The sequence below is a fragment of the Schistocerca cancellata genome, chromosome 5 (assembly GCF_023864275.1).
Source record: "Schistocerca cancellata isolate TAMUIC-IGC-003103 chromosome 5, iqSchCanc2.1, whole genome shotgun sequence".
Classification (NCBI taxonomy): Eukaryota; Metazoa; Arthropoda; class Insecta; order Orthoptera; family Acrididae; genus Schistocerca; species Schistocerca cancellata.
In genome coordinates, this window is record NC_064630.1 from 458,021,078 (window position 1) to 458,042,451 (window position 21,374).

The following is a 21,374-nucleotide window of genomic DNA, read 5'->3' on the forward strand; positions in this document are numbered from 1 at the left end:
GATCTTAAACCTTCTGATTATTTCATAAAGCTGTTCTGAGGACCACTTTGCAACCTGTGGAGCTAAAGATGTTTTAAAAACGTAAAAATCTGCTAATTAACAAGCTCTTCAAGCCACTAACTTTCTTTTCCTCCCACAAAATGTACTTTCTGATTCTCTCATCATGTTAATTTATCGGTATTAAGGACGATGTAGCACAAACACCGTCAATGGAGAAACTTCGATCTGTCTTGAACTTCGTTCATCAGTGTTTCATCTCCACGACGACATTTTCCCTTTTATGAAGATAATTTTCATTAATATGAGTTTTCACGAAAGCTGTAGAAACACATACAGATGCAAAATTTATACATTCCACGGATCAAGTTAATGCACCAACGTGTTCATATTCTAATGAAAGAGTAGAAGACATTCCTAAAGAGTTAAAGGAAATGACAAACTACCGAAAATTCCACTACAAGATGACAATGGCACGATTTAATGCAAAAGTAGGGCAAAATTAAAGAACGATTCTTCAATTGGGAAACTTCAGAGATGTTACTATAAATGACGGAAACAATACCTTACTTGAACTTTTTGAGAAGATGTTTGCCTTAAACATATTCTTCCAGAAGGATAAAAATGGAGCAAGGACTTGACAAGAGCCAAATGGAACTAAATGGTATTAAAAATGAAACAGAATATTTCATTAAACATCACTGAAAATGTTCATGATATTACTTCAGATTCATCTCGAAATGTTAGTGATCACACATTCCTAAAAGGCAGAATAAAATTACATACGAAGCTGGAAAGAAACAGAATCATCAGGAAATCAGAAATGGTACTACGATAATTTATCTAAGCCTGGGGAGACTATGAGGATAAATAAAGAAACAAGTTCAGTAAATTTTGAAACTTCCTGGCAGATTAAACCTGTCTGCCAGCCCAGGACTCGAACCTCAGCCCTTTGTCTTTCACAGGCAAGTGCTTTAACAACTGAGCTACGACTTATCACCGAACTTTACAGCTTCACTTCCGCCAGTACCTCTTCTCCTACAGTACATGTTTCACAGAAGTTCTCCTGCTTATTTTGCAACTAGCACTCATGGAAGAAAGAACATACTGATTGCATGGGTAAGGACATAAGGAGGAATTATTTAACATGCGTATTATTAAAACAGTGTAAAGAGACAAAAATATAACATGAAATGAAACATGGCAGTTGTTGAAGATAGGGGATTGTTTCGAGGAAACAATGAGAATTTGATAGAATATTACAAAGACAACAGAATTATTCTAAAATGTCGGTGAAATAATTTGGGAGTGCATAATGATACTTGAAGCAATTGTCAACAATAAGAGTATGAAGAAAACAAACCAGAAATTCTCTCTGCAATGGTAAATTCCATCGTCCACTCACAGTCTAATGCATGCACTGTCGCACGCTAACTGACCAGCAATTCGCAGAGTACTCTAGAACACTGTTAGCAAACATAATAAAGTCGAACCTAGCAACTCCGCGGTTTGAGCGGAACAGACAAGTGTCGGTGAGGAAACTTCTGAAAATACGATACCTCGTAAACGACTCGCAATGTAATCCTGCAACAAACATCACTTAGTTTCTAATTTACCTTACTTTAATGCCAATTTCAAAAAGTGTATGTCTGCAAAAAATACAGTTTACGACTATTACTACAAAATTTTTGTTGGTTGACAGTACGAGCCCCTGAGTACCAATGCATTCTGGGAAAATCACACGTCAATAACATTTTCCGATTCCGCAATATGTGCGGTGCAACTTTTAGGTAATTCGTCCCGCATATATGAAACAATATTCACTGCTTACAGAGTAGTCATTGACTCTGTATATACACGGTCTACTCATTGAAGTGTATCATTTAAAAGGATTTTTTAAATTAGGTTTATGAAGAAACCTCCAACAAACTCTTATCACAAAATGTGTAGTAATACCAACAACTGAAGGGCAGTAAGTATAAGGCGTAATAAGTAACCTCCGTATTGCATCCATTTTTTTACGAAACAAAAGATGTATTAGCGAGCTGAAACTTCATCGTGTGGTTATTCACTCTTGTTCTATCACTCTATGGACTATGAGGTGTAATAGCACTTGCTAGATGTTTCCAAAGCGGTATACGTAAGATAGAAAAAGGAAGCTATGCGCTGCAGCAGAGATGATATTAGATGACAGAGAAGTCACTGTCACTTTTTTTGAAGTCGGCAAAAAAAAAAGTCTGTGGTGTATTTTGATTAAGAGACGATGCGAACATTTTTATCGGTCTTCCTTTTGTAACAGATCCGTTAATAATATTGGATTTTGGGTTAATATAAATAACGTGAAGTGAATTACAGGGCCTGTCTGTTCATCTGACAAATGATTCATCTCACTGCATCGAAATGTGAGTTTCTTTTTAGGAAACACGGTCAACTATCGGAAACTTCTACGGCGGCTGTATTCGGGAGGACCATCGCAACAAGAACAAGAACAAAATTTTCCCACTGAGAAGAAAACATTACTACTAAATTTCCTAGAAAGTTTATTTCAGATATGTTTGATGGTGTCTGTTTGGCAGTCAGTCGTTACCATTTTATTAATTTCCGTTTATGACGTCACAGTTAAAAGTCATAAAACATTTCCAATTCAAAAATTCTAATTCATTATCTGACCAGCTTTAAAAAACAGAGTATAATACACTGATGACCGTGATATGACCAGATCCCGCAATATTGGGGTCGTAGGTAACAGGTAATGTAACAGCAATTGCTGAAATACTAACTGTATTCTGTCTTTATTGCATATACTCGACAATGAGGATACAATGAACAAAGGAGAGTGTTACCAGTAAAAAGGAACTAAATTATGGAAACTGAAGAAAAATTTTTCCAGAGACAAGTAGCTGAACTTTACGGAACTAGGGCAGAAGTACTTTAACCAAAGGTACGATCAAGAATATTTCAATGATCATAGTAGGCAATAGCAATTTCGCTTAAAAAAATCCCGATCCTTAACCTGCCCAAAAACCATGAGCAAGGAGCAATAGTCTTACATCGCAATAGCAAACGATTTTCGTATACGTTACAGTGACAATAACGAGAAGCCATCTTGTGAAATTTTACACCGCTACCGATGACACTGTAATTCTGTCAGAGACAGCAAAGGACTTTGAAGAGCAGTTGAACGGAATGGATGGTGTCTTGAAGGGAGGATATAAGATGAACATCAACAAAAGCAAAACGAGGATAATGGAATGTAGTTGAATTAAGTCGGGTGATGTTGAGGGTATTAGATTAGGAAATGAGACACTTGAAGCATTGAAGGAGTTTTGCTATTTGGAGAGCAAAATAACTGATGATGGTCGAAGTGGAGAGGATATAAAATGTAGACTGGCAATGGCAAGGAAAGCGTTTCTGAAGAAGAGAAATTTGTTAACATCGAGTATAGATTTAAGTGTCAGGAAGTCATTTCTGAAAGTATTTGTATGGGGTGTAGCCATGTATGGAAGAGAAACATGTACGGTTTATAGTTTGGACTAGAAGAGAATAGAAGCTTTCGAAATGTGGTGCTACAGAAGAATGCTGAAGATTAGATGGGTAGATCACATAACTAATGAGGAGGTATTGAACAGAATTGGGGAGAAGAGGAGTTTGTGTCACAACTTGACCAGAAGAAGGGATCGGTTGGTAGGACATGTTCTGAGGCATCAAGGGATCACCAATTTAGTATTGGAGGGCAGCGTGGAGGGTAAAAATCGTAGGGGGAGACCAAGAGATGAATACACTAAGCAGATTCAGATGGATGTAGGTTGCAGTAGGTACTGGGAGATGAAGCTTGCACAGGATAGAGTAGCATGGAGAGCTGCATCAAACCAGTCTCGGGACTGAAGACCAGAACAACAACAACAGAGTTTCTGTTGTATTTCAATAATTCAGTCAAAGAGTGTGCCTTTTGTTGTCAATAAAAGTGGAATCAAATGTCAAAGAGAAAATTAACACAAACATTGGTGATCACGAAAATGACATTGCAGTGCAGCAGGATGGAAATATCACAGTCAAAAACAATACACAACATAATTCAACTGCAATGAATAGATAGAATGTAAAACCAAATTATGTCACATCATCGATGGGTTAATTCAAAATAATCAACACGAGATGTCTCTTTTCAGAATAATGTTTCTTTCCAAAATAATTTGGATAGAAACAACGCAACGGACGTAGGAAATTTTCCGAGCTTGATACTGAGTAAACGGAACGGACACACGCTCAGACTATGCGCACGTTAGACAATCGTCATTCGCAGATATCAATCACAGAATAATAATTAATACAAAAATCTAAAACGTTCCAATGGTTTCGGATATTTAGATCTAAGTCTCAGTACCTGAGACCAAAAAGTCGCGACACTTCCGAGCGACTTCGAAAATTTGCGTACTTGCTTACACACACAGTTGACAGATACAAAATTTACAAATATGTACAATCAAAACTAGACAAAAAAGCTTCTAGTATGAGTGAAGATCAAGATCAAAGTGCACGCCAAGTTGAGGAACTTGCAACGGCGCAAGGTAGTTCACAAAGTGCAAATAAAGCTTAGCTCAAGAGTAACCACTATTCAGACACACGTACGTGCAATGAAGTCTGAGTGCGAAAATTTACCGGACGATGTACAGAAACTCAAGCAAGATGTAGGAATTCTGACTTTAGGACAAACTTATTTGAAAACCGAATACAGCTCATCAGTAAGAATGTAAAAACCTTAAATGAAAGAGCTGAGGCCGTCGCCTTTGACAGGGACTCTGCCCTAGCTGAAAAATGCGTCCGGGAACAAATAACTTATGTTTACACGGTTGAAGAGACCATAAACGAAAGAGAACACAAAATTCTCTCTAAAATGAATAGTAGAAGGTAAGATACGTTCCGAACTTAGTGAAAGAGATAGCTCGAACGAACCTCTTTCCGCAGCTAAACAAAATATAAAATCAGTACTAGACAGTAATCACGCGAACGTTGCTCCGCCATAGACAGATTATGACAAAAGCGAAGGCGAATAGCTTGCAAACAATCAAACTTATGTGCCAGAGTCACCATACGCACTACTGCCACCTCCGAAAAGATGATGTCGTGCCTGCTCATTGTCAGTCATAATAGACGAGTGTCTAATAAAACATAGACATACAATGAAGGCTTTCACGACCGAATGTTTCAGCTGCCGTGAATACTTCCGGGTGGTATGGCCGTGGTCCATGGAACTCTTCTATCCCTGACGTTTCGTCCAAAGCTACGTTGGACATCTTCGGAGGTGCTCTTGGTTGTGCTGAATCTTGCCAGTAAGACTCAGCACAACCAGGATGTTGTAGTTACAATATCTTACTATGATATATATAGTCACGTTTTTCTCTTGTTTTTCAGATTAGAAATAACTTTTGTAGCACAAATATCGTGATGTTAAATTATCGTTTGGTGTTACTCACGATTTACAGTGTTTTTAGTCCATATATTACTTCCTTTTTCATTGTAATCGCTTTTTGTATGTCAAAGTTTCATGTCTTGTTCCATGTTGGATGGATCATGTCTATGTTTTATCAGGTGTTTAGCAAAGATAGAATGTCTATTTTCATACTTTCGGCTTCTTATATGTGCTTTATACCTTGTTTTGAAATTCCTGCTTGTCATCCCCAGATATACTGATTTACATTCTTGGCACTCTTTCTGGTACATACATGCTCCTTGCTATTTATCTGGTTTGTTTGTTGTTTGTAAATGTGCCTGTGGTATGTTTCTTGCCCTATAAGCAATATGCAATCCATGTTTCTTTAATATATTTGATATCCTTATATGTTGATATCTTTGTATGTCACAGTGTACCATTTTATTCTGTTAGTCATATCATGACCGTTATTCTTTTGTGTTTCTGTGTGTACTGCAGTGTCTGTGGGGTTCTTTGGTGTTTGTGTTCTCTGCTTTTTTTCATTTTTCTTTAGTTGTGTTCTGATTTTTTGGTTGAATTTTTGTACTATATGGGTGCATTAGCCATTGTTTATGGCTGTGAACTGTATTGTTTGTAATTCTTTTTCATAGTTTTCTTTGCGATGGGGACTAATATTTAGTTTGTGAAGCATGCGTCTCAGGACTGCAATTTTTTTTTTTTTTCAGATGGTTGGATGAAGCATATACACTCCTGGAAATTGAAATAAGAACACCGTGAATTCATTGTCCCAGGAAGGGGAAACTTTATTGACACATTCCTGGGGTCAGATACATCACATGATCACACTGACAGAACCACAGGCACATAGACACAGGCAACAGAGCATTCACAATGTCGGCACTAGTACAGTGTATATCCACCTTTCGCAGCAATGCAGGCTGCTATTCTCCCATGGAGACGATCGTAGAGATGCTGGATGTAGTCCTGTGGAACGGCTTGCCATGCCATTTCCACCTGGCGCCTCAGTTGGACCAGCGTTCGTACTGGACGTGCAGACCGCGTGAGACGACGCTTCATCCAGTCCCAAACATGCTCAATGGGGGACAGATCCGGAGATCTTGCTGGCCGGGGTAGTTGACTTACACCTTCTAGAGCACGTTGGGTGGCACGGGATACATGCGGATGTGCACTGTCCTGTTGGAACAGCAAGTTCCCTTGCCGGTCTAGGAATGGTAGAACGATGGGTTCGATGACGGTTTGGATGTACCGTGCACTATTCAGTGTCCCGTCGACGATCACCAGTGGTGTACGGCCAGTGTAGGAGATCGCTCCCCACACCATGATGCCGGGTGTTGGCCCTGTGTGCCTCGGTCGTATGCAGTCCTGATTGTGGCGCTCACCTGCACGGCGCCAAACACGCATACGACCATCATTGGCACCAAGGCAGAAGCGACTCTCATCGCTGAAGACGACACGTCTCCATTCGTCCCTCCATTCACGCCTGTCGCGACACCACTGGAGGCGGGCTGCACGATGTTGGGGCGTGAGCGGAAGACGGCCTAACGGTGTGCGGGACCGTAGCCCAGCTTCATGGAGACGGTTGCGAATAGTCCTTGCCGATACCCCAGGAGCAACAGTGTCCCTAATTTGCTGGGAAGTGGCGGTGCGGTCCCCTACGGCACTGCGTAGGATCCTACGGTCTTGGCGTGCATCCGTGCGTCGCTGCGGTCCGGTCCTAGGTCGACGGGCACGTGCACCTTCCGCCGACCACTGGCGACAACATCGATGTACTGTGGAGACCTCACGCCCCACGTGTTGAGCAATTCGGCGGTACGTCCTCCCGCATGCCCACTGTACGCCCTCGCTCAAAGTCCGTCAACTGCACATACGGTTCACGTCCACGCTGTCGCGGCATGCTACCAGTGTTAAAGACTGCGATGGAGCTCCGTATGCCACGGCAAACTGGCTGACACTGACGGCGGCGGTGCACAAATGCTGCGCAGCTAGCGCCATTCGACGGCCAACACCGCGGTTCCTGGTGTGTCCGCTGTGCCGTGCGTGTGATCATTGCTTGTACAGCCCTCTCGCAGTGTCCGGAGCAAGTATGGTGGGTCTGACACACCGGTGTCAATGTGTTCTTTTTTCCATTTCCAGGAGTGTACAATTGTATCTGTGGCTGTTGGCCTTCTGAATATGGCAAATTTGTGTTTATTGGTGTGTCTCTTTATTGTTACATCAAAGAAATGTATTTGCTTTTGTGTTTCTTTTTCCACAGTGATTTGAATATTTTATGTATTTGGTTTATATATGTATGAAGTTTGTGTTCCCTGTTTATTCACCTACCATACAGATTATGTCATCCACATATCTTTACCAGTATATAATTTTGCTTCCTTCTTCGTGATGCCTGGATCGAAGATTGTATTTTGTATGTGGCTGATGAATATGTTTGCCAATGTTCCTAATATTGGATAACCCATTGGAATCTCATCTTTTTGTAAGTAAAATTCACCTTTAGATTGGGAGTAGTTTTAGGATATGATTGTTTTGAGAATTTCGGTTATTTCATCAATATTGTCTGCAGGTAGTTTGTTGTGTTTAGTAAGTTTTGTTCAATTAGTTTTATTGTGTTTGCAGTGGGTATTGAGGTGTACATGTTCTCTGTTAATGGATGTTTAAGTTTTTGTTTGTGTTATTAGTTCATTTGTGGTTTCCACTGCTATGCTGTTCTTCATTTCGTAATGTTGCATTACGTTTTCTTCATGTGTTTTGCCACATGGTATGATAGTGCATTCATTAAATCAATAACAGTCTTCAATGGAATAAGGGGTTTGTGAACCTTGGATTGGCTCCTGAGTGTTGATGCTTCTGTGTGATGCTTTGTTTTTGTTTATCTTTGAGTATGTGTTCAATGTCTTTGAGGTTGTGTTTTATATATGTCTGGAAACATACTGTTGCATCAGTTCTTGGTGAAAGGCCTGAAATAGAGTTGAAAGGTACCAAAAAACGCCCCACCTCATGTCAGTTTATAAGTTATGTATAATTGTGAGTGTGCGAATTTATGGAAAGAAGGGTAAATAGGTACATTTATATTCAGTACGTTGATACAGCTAAACACGAGTATGGCTCTGCCAGCTAAAAAGTAAGAACGAGTACAGTGGGACTTCCATTAAATTAGCCTGCATGTTAGACGATTACATAAACCTTTGAGTGCTGTGTCCAGTCAAATACATACATGGTTGTGCAAACCACATCTGAGGGTAGATTAACACTTACGTTCACATTGTGCAAAGAGTAATATACAGCTAGCGTTGCAGAAACACTTGAAGACTGTATTCGAACATTGAGTTGGCAGTGAACCACAACGTAAAAAGCAGTGAAAACATACATGCATGTTTATTATTTTGTAGCATAAAAAACGGTTTGAATAGTGATTTAGCTGAGTGAAAAATATTAATACTAAACAAAGGATTTTCAGGCATTGAAACTAAGGTATTTAATTATTTTCGTCACTTAAATACTGACCCTACAGAATTTTCCCTGACAAAGACAACTGAAACTTAATCTATTCATTTATTACCCACAATATACTATCCCAACGCAATCTGATTGATATACAGTGACAACATGACTTCCAATAATTAACACAAAATAATGGTGCTGAATTGTAAGAAATCCTTACAAAATGAAAATCCAAAAAATATGTAACTGAAGAAATGTGGAACTACCTCCAACTCTGTTAATTGCCTTAACTCAAAGTCACATACCTCACAGAAAATCTTGATAATACGAACTACAGCAATTAGAGGAAGCAACAACTACAGACACCTCAATAAAAAGATTCTAACTACTATAGACTAACTACTAGGAGGCATATGGTTAGCGAAAGAAAGATTTTGTTGAAGAGCAAACCATTAATTTTGAAAATTTTACCTTATTCATGTGACATCCAGTTTCAAAAATTACATAGTTTTCAATGATTCCCCAATCCAAACAATACCAAAAACATCCATCCTCATTTTACATTTCCTTGCGTCTCACTTTACAACGCATGCCTTACCAACACAGAGTCTCCACTAACAAGAAACATCTCCATACACATTTTCATCCACTCACTAACTGCTAGTCAGCCAACCACAGAATCTCTTGCCGAGGGCGCAGAGTGCTGTCAGCAATATTAACACAGTCTATAGCGCTGCCAACATACAAACACGCTACTTACAACGTAGATAGGAATATAAAAAACAATGCTGTGACCAGAAACTCGATTTACAACCAGTATTTGACCCGTCCTCATGGAAAGCAGCGTAAATTGTCTGTGGAAACAAATACTAGTACAAGGAGGTGCATGATTTTTATTTTAAATAGAAGCTGCGTGATGTAATTCCTGTGCTTTTCCTTACCTGGTGTGGTGGTGAAATTCCTCTTGGATATGTTGATGATAAAATCAGTTTTCAGATTGTTACAGGAGATCTGAAGATTTTGAGAAGTAATTTCATCACGCATTGAAAGAAATAGAAAGGAGAAAATTTTCTTATAGCTAAAAAAAATAAAGGTGTCAGATAAAGTTAATTACGAGAAACCTCGAATTAGAATATAGATCACATTTTCCTGTAACTGTTTCTATGACATATTTGTTTCCTGTCTTTGTAAATATGTTCACGTATATTTTGTAAAACGGTGAAAACCAACTTACGTGACATCAGACGTAGTAGGATATGCAAATATGTGTGAACGAGTGCTACGTAATGTGTGCAACGTACTTCAAATGTGTGGGGCTGATGCCTAGTGGTTACAAAAACGGTGCCGTGCAGCGATTTAAGTTCATAATCACCAAGTAATTCATCATTTGCAACGCAGAAAGTTTGACGAATCTGAAGTGCCATGCTGAATAAGCGGAACAGTGGGAAGTGTGTGCTAATAGAGAGGTGAATACTCATGAAAATGTTGAAGAGTTCATCTGGTCCAGCACGGTCCTTCGGCTTCACGAGGCAGTGGAGACCGTCGTAGCTTACGGAATCAGTAGGCAGATGTAAATAGTTACCCTGAGTGAACACCAAGAACTGTTCGTACTCCACCGCGCACGGAAAACGCTCTGCATGTTGCGGAAAAAAATAGCCCGAGGAACTTCAAACAATGGAGCCAGCTCACACCGAAGACACAACGGTAGTAAAAAACAAAGGACAGGGAAGAAACTTTTTTGCAGATTAAAGTACAGTCACGCAATTGTCATACATGTAAATAAATAAAGACAAATATTTAGTTGAATGTGTAAAATAACTACATAATATGAAACAACATTCGTAATATTTTCTTATCTATGTATATTAATTGCCAGCCATGCGGTTCTAGGCGCTCAGTCTGGAACCGCGCGACTGCTACGGTCGCAGGTTCGAGTCGTGCCTCGGGCATGGATGTGTGTGATGTCCTTAGGTTAGTTAGGTTTACGTAGTTCTAAGTGACTGATGACCACAGATGTTAAGTCCCATAGTGCTCAGAGCCATTTGAACGATTTTTCTACCATCCGAGCCACCCAAGTACGACTCACGCCCCGTCCTCACAGCTTTACTTCTGCCAGTACCTCGTCTTCTACCTTCCAAACTTTACAGAATCTCTCCTGCGAACCTTGCAGAGCTAGCACTCCTGAAAGAATGGATATTGCGGAGACATGGTTTAGCCACAGCTTGAGGGCCTCGATCCGGCTCACAGTTTTAATATGCCAGGAAGTTTCATATCAGCGCACACTCCGCTGCAGAGTGAAAAATCTCATTTTGGAATGCTATTGTTTTTTTGATATTCAGCTGTGTAATTAAAATAAATTGTTGATGGTGAATAGCAACCAGCGACAAATTGATTTTACGTTACTTTATTTGAAAAGTACCGCTACCGGTTTCGAATTTTTTTATTTGCAGGTCATCACCAGACGGTTTTCTTGAGAAGAAATTCGTTGCAAGAAAACTGCTAAAACAAACGCACAACATGGACATTTAACTAAGCTGCATTCCAACACCAATAAGCAGCGCAACCATTTTGGTTACACATTTGTAAATTATTGTTTATCCTAGAGAAACTCACAGGAAACCAGTGTATAATCGTTGTTGATGAAAGCATGAAAAAACCGTCTGATGACGAATTTTAAATTTAAAAAATTCGAAACCGGTAACGGTACTTTTTGAATGAAGTAACGTAAAACCAATTTTTGGCTTGCTGCTGTTCACCATAATCGATTTATTTTACATAATATCCAAGCTCTCCAACTAAGCCTATCCATGACAAAATTGTGTATCTTATTTTCTTGTGCACATTATTAAAAAAAATTACGCAGTTTTTGATGGCTTTGGTGTCACCTTTGAGTAAAATTAAGGAATAATCTACGGATGTTTTGTAGTACACTATAATTGTGAAGCAGGGTTCCTGGCTGCTGAATATTTTCTTTTCTAGGTGGTTTATGAAAAAGTCTGCTATTGCGCCAAAGACAAGTTTAACAGTCTTTATTAAATACTGTGTGTTGTTCACTTCTCTGCCATAGAATGACTAACATATGGCTCTTTTTGTCTTACAACTTATTTTTGGCAAATTAAAATGCTTTTAACGACTTGTGCATCTAGCCCACCTGGTTGTTAATAAATATTAGTATTGAATGCAAATTAGTTTTAGTTGAGGATTATTTCTAATAACTCTGTACATTCAATAATTTCAGCTGTGAAGACTTTTTGTGCTTCAGAAAGTTGTTCTTTATTACTCCCACTGCCTCTTTAATCGATATTGGATTTTTGTGATGTCCAGTGATATAAAATAGGCATCATCTGGAATGTTAATTTCTTTTATTTCAGTGGCTAGTGTAGTATTGCTTCTTATTTGTACAGTATATGTTGTTTCATATCTGAAGTACTTTATTAGGAACTGATTGAGCTTGTGAGGTAGTTTGTATACAGGGCTATACTGTTAACTGCAGGCCTTACAGGACATCCTTTGTGTACCTGATCTTAATAGGGGAGCTTTAGGGCTCATATAAGTAATCTATTTCTTTTCATATTCTGTCAGTAAGAAATATGTGTCCTTTGATTTTGTTGTGGAATTGTTTCATTGGATCGTTATTAAGTTGTGTTTTCTGTGAAGAATTTAAGAGTTTTCTTTCATAGTGACAATTTTGTGACTTATCTGTTTTCAAGTTTAGTGCTGATTTTCTCTAAGTTTTTTCTTTATACAGCTTACTGTTTTTGAATCATTTTATATGTGTACATCGTTATCTTTATATTTTATTACTCCCTTCAGTCTGTGACTTATTGCATGTTTTTCATTGCTATTCAGTTTTACAACGTCTACTGCATTCTTTTTTGCTACTACGGACTGTTTCTGTGTGTTGTCTGACAGGTTTTTTCTTTTGCATTTCATTTAAACCTTTGTTTCTCAAATTTAATTGTCTTTAATAAACACTGTGTCTGTGTTGTTCACTGCTCTGCCATAGAATGACTAACATATCGCTCTTCCTGTCATACAAAATATTATTGGCAAATTAAAATGCTTTTAACTAGTTGTGCAAGCGCCCCCACTGACCTGGACAAACAGCTTTCAAAATAGCTGAGATGTATCCACTCCAGCTAATTATTATGCCAGATGTCCTGTGGTCTATTGATGGTCTTCTTTGCCTAGGAGGTCTATATCTCTGTTGGGTCAGACTCTGAAGTTTAAGTAAGGAACGTCTGTGTGAGGAAGCAATGACACTGGCGGGAAAATTTTCGAACTCTGTCGAATGAAAAGGAACGCACCTAGCACTGAGCTTTACCCAGATACCAATACAGCGGCAATTCTTTCAATTAAAATCGTCGACAGTCACACTAACGATGAAAAATATTATGATATTGTTTGTGCGGAGTAAATCGTAATAATTTATAGACATTCGCTGATGCAACTTGTGGTTAGGGTATGGAAACATGTATCTTTAAAATTCATTTTAAAATCTACAAGATGTTACAGGAAAATCACGAAGTATGAGATGTATAAAGAGAGTTTCCAAAATCCATTATAGATGACGCTCATTTTATGCAGTAAAGGACCTTCGTCCTTATCTGTTCGCATGAAATTTCGGCTTCTCGCAACACACAAAGCTGAAAAATACTACGCATATGAACTTCACTACATGGAAATGCATTGACCTGTGAAAGAATATTAAATGCTATTTGAATTTAAACACATTTTACAAAACTTGAAAATAACATGAGTGAATGAACTAATTGGAATAAATGAAGAGCGGAAATGGAAAACTTTCTGGGAAGTTCCAAATCTGACATTTGTCAATAGAATGAAAGAACAATTTATTATATCTTTGTGCGTGACTGATTTGTATGAAAAACATGAAGAAGGTATTCTGAAAACACAGAGTTATCTGCTCATCGCATCAGAGTAACAGTAATGAGACAAATTAGAAAATAAATATGTTATTAAGCACCTTCTGAGCGCTGTACCAGGAAACTGACTGCTTCTAATTGGCAGTAAGAAAGTTTTTGCAAATTGATTCTTGCAAAGAAGGAAATTTCAGCCGTCCACTGTTAATAGTGCTTTTTTTGGTCCAACAACTAATATGAACAACAACAGGCGTAATATAAATGCGGACAGACGTGTGAACTTGAAACTGTCCCTTCGAAACCTACAACAACGCTATTTGTATAAAAAATAGTATTATTAACAGTGGCTGGTTGCCGTTTTCTTTTTAGCAAGAATTTTATTTTGTACACAGCCACGGTCTCAAAAATAAGAGTTTTCAACAGAATAGCAGGAGGAAAGTATTTGTGCCAAATGATGATGCGAAGGCACTACGTTTTAATTATCGTAATATAAGTACAGAAATAAAGCCTTACCCTTTTAACTAGTAGAACTGCAGTAGCCAAAAACAACTTCTCATATCTTTAAATTTTTGACCTTCATAGGGAAGCACATCTACAACGATAGTGCTGCATCCACTAATGCATGTTCGACTTTCCCCTTGGTTTGGCACCTGGATCAAGTCTAACGACACGCAAGAGAGTACTGAGAACACATCAGCATTGAAAACGAGTTTTTGGCATTTACAGCGTTTACCATTTCCTCGTTCCAACATTTTAAGTTAAATGACGAAACTAATTTTAAGTAAAACATTCGCAGTATACTGAACTTCCACAAGTGATATTCGTAATCAGCAATTTATTGCTTTTGATTAGACTTCGGCGACATACTTCACATTCAGAATAACTTTTTAAAAATTATTTATAGAGAACCAAGTACAGCATCAAAGTGGCGTGTTTTGACGTAAAACTTGTTTAAGTTAGAATCTAATGTTAATCCTAACATATTTCCTATTTAACTGAAGGTACTTGACATTTGGGCAGTATTTTCGTTAAACGCCAGATATATTGAAAAATGCATTACGTTTATCCCCTTACCGTCAATGGTTTCCAGCGTACCGCCCTCCAGCCACACGAAATATACAAATATTATCGTACTCGTAAACATAGTTTTTATCAACAAATCCGCGTTCGTGCAGAATAAGCAGCTCTCATGCAAATCATGTATTTTCCTATCAAATTACATGTGTTCATTCACATGGAATCTCTGGAGCAAAATACTCATCACAAGCAGCTGGTCTGAAAAAATTCCTTTGTTTCGCATCACTCTGGCCGAGGAAGTTCATCGACATGAAAAGAGTCAACTTCACAACTGTTTGGGTAACTAGCGACGAGCTGTGACAAATTGTCTTTCGTTATACGCAGGGAATATCGTACCTCTTGAAATCACACCATTTCCTGTGCTGCTTCACTGTAAATAATAGAAGTCAGGCATGACACTAGTAGCTGAGAGTTTTGAGGAACTATTTGTTATTCTCGTGCATTTAAAATTAGCTTTCTAACCAGCGGCAGAAATTTGAGCGTGTGTCACTTTTACTTTCCACGGATAAATAATACCTGTACAGCATAAATTATGAGCCTCGAAAGCGTATAGCTAACAAAAAGAGCAGCACCTCACTTTGGAACCCAGAAACGACGAGGCATCATTCATTAAAATATAGTCACTGTACTCAACAGAGCAGAACCTAGTTCCCTCTGGTCGCACTTAATACATAATTAGAATACTTTTCCATGCATTATTGCAAAACATTTTCGATAGGAGAGTGTTTTGTCCTTATACACGCTTAGCCCTGCTGTAAGAGTGTAACTGTTGTCTTCTGACTAGGGTTCATTTATTGAGGGTGTTTAAAATGGAATTCAAACTATAAATTGCACATATGGTTCTAATCAACGTTATTACTCCCATCTGGGCCCTGACAGGCAGTCATTTCCGTACCAGAAATCTGGTGCAAAAACATAAAGCAATGTGATCTTTCTATGGTGAAATATAATCATAATTCTAGGAAATTTTACTAATTGAAGTAATTAAGCGTTCTATAACATTCAAAAACAAGTTTTGCATCGTGTAATGTAAAATCAGTAAGTAATTATTCGCAGAGTTGATCCAATGTACCTGTTTCCTTTACTCGCGAAACGTGAACGAGATGACACCAGCGAACATTCATGTTTGATTCCGTAATCCCTTGTTACGAAATAATACACTGATAACCAAAGAAAACTCCACATTCCGAGATCGATAAATAAGTTTTTTATTACATAACTAGTTGAAACAGAGTTAATACAATCATCATCGGATCTTATGCATTAAATGTTGCAGTTGCGGGCTGGGAGTGAGTATGAGCACTTACAATCGGTGGAATATAGTTGTGTTTATGTTTCTACGTAATATTTTTACATTCGACACGTCGATGTGCAGGCATCTTCGTGGTAGTGAGAAGTGCATGTGCAATTTGAAGCGACGTCTAACCCTGATGGACAATGTGTTGCAAACATTTTAAGGTATGAGATCCAATGATGACAGCATTGCTCTGGCGCAAACGGTCTTCCAATTAAATGCTTTTCTAGCGATCTTCGTTTGCGAGGTTTTCTTCTGTTACCATGCACTGCAGAACGCCCCAGACTGATCACGTCAGGGACATGGAAAGATAATAAGCTGGTTTACACCACAAGGCCGAGAAAATAGTTTTACAGTAAAGTAAACACCATTAGGGTTACAAAGTATATTAGGTATTCACACAAAAGCTGGACACTAACAAAAATGTATAAATAACATTAACCACTTCCAAAATTGATAATAGCGACCAATTCTGCCATTTCACAATACGGACGCAAGTGACCACATAACAGTTCGAAATAACCCAGCAGAGAGCAATCCACTTACAAAACGATCTAATTATAAATAATGGTTCTCATTAGCTTTGTATTTTATATTACTTTTCTAAAATAATTTGCAACCTGCTTTATTTTCACTCCTTCTCGTGAGTTTAACGTAATAACTTTAAAAATGCGTATTGTGAACATCAGTGAATAAAGATTGCACTGTTATGTGCCTTGCTTCAACGACGTGATATATAACTCATGGAAATATCTATAAAATTTCATATTATTCCCAGTGCATAATTTGAATTTTTATATATCACAGAGAATATACTATTGAATTAATTATCACTTCTGATTATGGCAATAAATAATCTGAATATTGTATTAATTAGTATTAGTTACAACTTTCAGTCTAAAGCCAAATTCCATTCACTTCAATAAGTAGCACTGACAAATGCACTGACGGTAAAAAATCGCAACTCTAAAATAAAATTAGAGCAAATAAATTTCGTGAATACGTTTGCCCAGGTAATATATTTAAATGATTAAGATAGCAATTTCATGGGTTAATGTAAATGTGAGATAAGCCATTGCAAATCTGATATGCTTACATTAATAACCAGTCTAACCATCAGAATGTTGAATACAAGTATGCAGACGTGCATGAATTGCGTTGATAGGTGCCGGTGTTAGTTTGTGGGATGAAGTTACATGCCTGTTGCACTTGGTTGGTCAATAAATGGATGGCAAATGCTGTTTGTGGAAGACGCTGGAGTTTCCATCCGATGGTGTCCCATATCTGCTCGACTGGAGAGAGATTTGGTAATCTAGTAGGCCAAGGAAGTATGTCGCACCCTGTGAAGCATGGTGGGCTACAAAAGCGGTACGTGGGAGAGCGTTATCCTGTTGGAAAACACCCCTTTCATGAATGGCAGCATGACAGGGCGAATCACCAGATTGACTTTCAGTTTTGCAGTCACGGTCCGTGAGACAACCCCAAGAGTGCACCTGTTGTCATACGAAATCGCACCCCACACAATAACTCGAGGTATACGTCCAGTGTTGAGACCTGGTGGTCAAGGAAGGCAGGATTCAGTTACGATTGTAGATGGGGCCGTAATCAGTTACTATTAGTTGGCTTTTCTTTTAATCACACACAATTTATTTAAAATCAACAACAAATTAAAATAATGACAATAATTTACGAATTGCTTCACGCTTGAAGGCCTTCAAGGCAATATATTAAGAATTAAACTTGCTGCAACCTACAATTACAGTTATTAAAATATAAAAAGACAAGTGACCTAGGTCTTAAAGTTCGCTGAAAAAATACAATTGCCAAATTAAAATTTTAAGACACGTAACGACACTCACGGCTGAAGGCATTAAAGGCAATAAATTAAGAATTGTGTAACTTGTTGCGACTTACAACTACAGTTATTAAAATATTGAAAACAATTCACCAAGGTCATGAAGGTTAACTGCTAAAACACGATTGCCACATTAGAATTTTAAGACATGTAGCGACAGTCACGGCTGAAGACCTCTAACGCCAAGAATGGCAATTATTTAAAAAATTTAACAAACATACTGATAACAGCAAGGCAATAGCAAAAGTTAATTTAAAAGACAGGCAACATATCGCCAAACGGGTGAGGCAAAATAATAGTAAACTTGGTAGGACAACCGTTTAAACTTGCTATAACGCCAATAATAGCAATTTTTTTTAATTAGAAGCATACATTAAAACAGCAAATATAATAAAAAGGTTAATGCAAACGGACAAGCAACTGATCACCAAACAGGTGAGACAAATGCTAGTAACTTGGTAGTACAATAATAAAATAATAACACACAAGGGCGAGTCACAGACGATGCTCCAGGAATCGACCTCTGAGTAGGTCAGGCCGAAAACACTTTCGCGAGCGATGATAAAGGCAGCCAAGAGTTGCATTCACTTCACAAGATTGTAACTCAGACCAGTGGTAGTCTAACGAATTACTAATGATAATCTGCTGAAGCTACCTAACGTCCTAACGTCCTACAACCAACGATGGAACACCACGCCAAAGCCGGAACCGGCGGTCAGCACTAGGTCCTCAGAATGCTAAGATCGTCCGAAAGGAGAAAGGAACCACTACTACCAGAGTAGAAGAAACACCAACCGACCTAGAAATCAAGGAAACTGTCAAAACTACACCCCTGACCGAACAGCAGCGGCGACGCGAGGAAACATAAACGGCCATTACATACACTAACCTCCAGGGCAGGTCACTGGGGCGTTAGCGGCCACCAGGCAGGAAAACTATCGCTGGTTAAACAAATAGCACCACACAGAATGCAGCAGTTTGTAACAAGAAGTCAAGGAAAGCTAATTATATCCGCCTTCCCCAAGCACTACAGTCGCTGCTCTTTGTCTCGGCGACACTGCGAACAGCAACACGGACCCAAGTCACTGGAGAATCGCGAAATCTCACAACGGTGGAGGTTTCACTGCTAGGATTAAAATCCACTCAACTTAAAACATGTTGGATCCGGTTGACGACTAGATCGTGTACCCTCGCGACCACAGCCCTTCCATCCGGCTGTGCATGCATGCTGCCAGCAGTCCTGGCATGTTCTGGCACTGCCCTCTTGGCTCCTCCGGAGTCCCCAACCGAACTGCTCACTCACACGACCCGGAGGAACACGGTGTCAGCCCAAAGATAGGCCCACAGTTACTACATATCGATAACGCCACTGCTGCCACTAGCAGACAGGCAACGCTTGCGAAACCAAGTGGCGCCAGTCAACACAAGAATAATACAAACAACCGCAGCCATGTCAACTAAACGATACAGTCTAGCCTCTAACAGAGGACGGAAACCTACAACAGCACCAACGCGAGCCGCAGCATGGCTCAGGTGTGTCTATCACGCAGACAAGTTGGTCGCAGGCCCTCAACTGGACTCCTAAACAACACACGGCTTTCAGTAGCACCGAGGCAGAAACAGCTTTCATCAGGAAACGTAACAGACCTCCACCCTGCTCTCCAACGAGCTCTCGCTTGCTACCATTGAAGTCGTAAACCCCGTAGTTTGGGTTCAGTGGAATGCATGCTACAGGGCGACTGCATCGGAGCTATCCTTGAAGTAACCGATTTGTAACAGTTCATTGTGACACTGTGGTGCCAAGTGCTGCTCATGTTGCTGCTGCATGCAGTACGATACTCCACAGCCACACACCGAACGCCGTGGTCTTCCTTCTCGGTAGTGCCACGTAGCCGTTCAGAGAAACCACCGCTGCCATCATCATGCACAATGGATACAGTCCTGGCAAGTCTATCTGCAGTATCGCACAAGAAATATCCTATTACACGGCCTCGATGAAACTCAGGAGCTGATAATAATGTCTTTGTCGCCTCAAAGTCATTCTTGACTAACACCAACCAATCATGTGAAATCTCAATGGTAACTAAAGCTCACGACCGTTACACTATGTGTTTAGAGCAAACCTCATTTGTGTCCTCAGAGTAGTGCTACAGCAATGTACCCATGGGTTAGTTGTCACTAAGGTCCAAATCCTTTCTTTAACATGCAATAAGTTACGAAGTATGGTGGTGAGATCACACAGATAGGATACCGCGCCCGAGGAAACGTCGTCTTAGCTCCATACCACGCACCATCATCGTAGTCGTCGTCAACAACTTATCACCAGACTACTCAAGCAAGAAGCCAGCCCTGTCAGTACACAGGAGATTATTGTCCCTACCTTCGTCGACCTCTATCTATGATGATATCTCTATTGGCAAAAGACTCCTGAATAGTCCCCATTCAGACCTACGGGATGGAACTGCCGCAGGAAAGCTGACCATGAGAGAAAAACTGAGGAAAAAAATATTAAAAGTTTTATCCATTCTGGATTTGCAACACTGCAACACTGTTAAAGGTTTCAGGAATTACTGCAACCAATCTCCGTTTTTTCTTCAATTTTTATTTATTCATGACCGGTTTCGAGTCGCCTGGCGATTCATCATCAGATGATACAATTCAGTTTGGAGTATTGTGGGGGTCGTGCATTGTTTTTATTCTTTTTGCAAGCACTGCTCTGGAAAACATAACGTACGATTTCCAGTATGGTTAAATATCAAGTGAAAGAGGCAATTTTCCACCGATGGCGACTCCCACATACTTTACAAAATATATATGTGGGAGTCGCCATCGGTAGAAAATTGCCTCTTTCACATAATATTTAACGATACTGGAAAGCAAAACTACTTTCTAGAGCAGTGCTTGCAACAAGAATAAAAACAATGCAAGACCCCCACAATGCTCCAAACTAAATTATATCATTTGATTATGAATCGCCAGGCGATTCGAAACCGGTCGTGAATAAAGAAAAATTGAAGAAAAAACAGCTATTGGTTGGCGTAATTCCTGAAAGCTTGAGTAAAGAATAACGTTCAACGAGTCGGGGCGTGGAATGCTAGATGCTTGAACGTGGTAAGGAAGCAAGGAAATCTGAAAACGAAAATGCATAGGCTCAATCCAGATATAGTAGGGGTCGGGGAAGTGAAATGGAAAGAAACAAGGATTTCTGGTCAGATGAGTATAGGCTAATATCAGCAGCAGCAGAAAATGATATAAATGAGTAGGATTCTTTATGTATTAAGAAGGTTAGGCAGCGAGTGAGTTACTGCGAACATTTCAGTGATAGGTTTACGTTTATCAGAAAAGACAGCAAACCAAAACTGGCAACGATTGTTT